This window comes from Rhagoletis pomonella, unplaced genomic scaffold (genome assembly GCF_013731165.1).
Source record: "Rhagoletis pomonella isolate Grant_MI unplaced genomic scaffold, Rhpom_1.0 Rhpom_scaffold_00004, whole genome shotgun sequence".
Classification (NCBI taxonomy): domain Eukaryota; kingdom Metazoa; phylum Arthropoda; class Insecta; order Diptera; family Tephritidae; genus Rhagoletis; species Rhagoletis pomonella.
In genome coordinates, this window is record NW_023458558.1 from 23,698,864 (window position 1) to 23,701,371 (window position 2,508).

Sequence of the window (2,508 nt, forward strand, 5' to 3'; positions counted from 1 at the left end):
CTTACTATGTAAAGCGAAAGTTTATTTGTTCAACTATTCTTCGCTGTTTTTTTTATTGCTTTTGTAAAGTCCTCGTACATACCTGCATATCTACATACATATGTTCGTACAAACACACGAGTACTTCTTGCCTGCAGAAAATCTGACTAGCTCACAACTAGCGTAGCACTAGCGTAGAACCTTTTGCCGACAGTACTAGTTCTAGCTCAATATCTAAGCAATGCTTTCAAGTGTCCACTTTTACACAGCGATGACATTGGCGCAATACTTTGCAACTAGTCTTTAACCGGTTCCGTTTTGGACAGTTTTTTTTTAAGAAAACATTTTTAAAATTCGATTTTTGGATTTTTGTTTTTTGGTTTTTTCCTTTTCTGTTTCAGGTTCCATTTTTGTTAGCTATTTTATTATAAAAAAATAAATTATTGTGAGCTGCATGCAACCACTTAAATTCATTAAATTTCAAAACTCACAACTACCTCCACCGCGATTTGAGCTCGCGACCAAAGATGCTTGAGTCGGAGGTCTTCTCGCTGAGCTACTTTCGTATTGTACGAGTAGTGAGCATTTGCACATTTACACCGCAAGTTTCAACTGTCCCACTCTGCATCCGTTTTGCACTAGTTCAGAGATAGTTCTGACATATGTATGTTGTTCGGAACTAGCGCTTTGTCAGCTTGTCTCTAAATTTACTGCAGGGTTAATACGAAGAGTAAGAGCAGAATTTTGTAGCAATCTCTGTAGCTGAGTCAATTGGGTGTGCAGAATGTATGCAACACTTTATGCTGAGTTCAAGTGTTGGTAGGCATATAAATGAGCACACAAGCATACATACATACTAAGTTGACGGTGTGGTAGATTTTCCGGTGTATTCCGAGAAAGCAGGAATGGTGAGAAGAAATATCGACGGACAGTGTTGGGTCGATAGTTTTCAGGTGATGAGACATAAGATTCTATAAGTGTAAGAATTTTTACTGTAAATGTATACATATGTATGTATGTATTTGCATGTTAAAAAAGGCCCATTTACTGCCTCAATAAGGGTCTACTATACATACATAAATGTTTGTATGTAGTATGGCAGTAAACAGTCGAAGGCTAAGCCGCAGATGATGGGTTGGCATATTTAAGTGAAGCCATTGGTGTTAGATGAGGCAATCATCTTTAGTATAAAATAAGTATATTTTCTTATAAAAAAAAAGGTCAAAATGTTTCATTTATTTTTGAACACATATATACTCTGGGGATATATCATAAATACTATAAAGAACGTTGTTATTGCCCAAATTTCATAGGTAAATGGTATTTGAGACGAAGAGTATCCGTTGAATGCTTGTTTTATTTAGACTTTTACTTAGGAAAATTTCTCTTGAAATGTCCTATGGCTGGGTGGATGTGTAAAAATAACACTCATAGGGACAATAACGCATTATATGCGCCTTCCACTATCTAACTACGAATACATACGAGAAAGTGAAAAGATATTCTACTTGCTAAGCGCTTGGCAACATTTATTTTTACGGAGTGTTTAAAAGTTGGTTGTAAATAATTAAGATGTGGGGATCTTTTGAACTCGTCTTCTCAAACCCAAAGGCCAGGGACCGAAACAGTTAGAACTTTTATTATAAAATTTTTACTTTTATGTAGTTGCTTCTTAAATAACACTTCTGTATTCCTGACTTTTATTTTATACACAAATCCGAAGTAACAATTATTTTTGATTTTTTCTGAATAATCTGCAAATAACAGCTATTTTTGATGTTTTTTATTATGTATCTTAGATAAAAGTTATTCAAGACTTTTATATATACATAAAAGACTTTTATTATTGAAGACTCTTATTGATAAAGCTATTATACGCAAGATTTTGCGCGGGTAAAATAGTGGTTACCAAATAGCAACTTAATCCAGGGATGCTTGATTTAAAATAATTTCTGATTTTAAATCCGCTATTAATTGAGAACACTGTTTGTGATTTGATACGTCGTACAAATAAAAAATTAAATTTATTTATGATTTGATTCATTAACCAAATCAAAAATAAATAAAATAAATAAATCACAAATAAATTTTATTCATGATTTGATTCGTCGAATAATCAATACAACTTTCAATTCAGAAATCAATTTTATTTTTGGATTTTTGATTTGACTAATTAAAAATCATGCAAACCTACTTCGTCTACATGGCGAAAATATAAATAGGGAAGAGACATTTTAGCTATTTCCCTTTCGTTTATTTAACGTTTATTATTTTTTCTTATGAAAGCAATTTTTTAATGTAAGTCAAAATTTCAAACCTTGTACAAAAATTAGCGAAATTCGACAATGTTTCATCAAATTTGAGCATTTTAATTCGATTTTTTAAAAACATTCTGAGTACACAGTTTGTAGCCAATTCAATTTTAGTACAGAGTGCATATTTTGGGTATCTAATACTTACCGTACATTTTTGGCAATTTGTTTTCCATACAAACAAATTTTCAAGCATACAGAAAAAGCGGAACAAAAA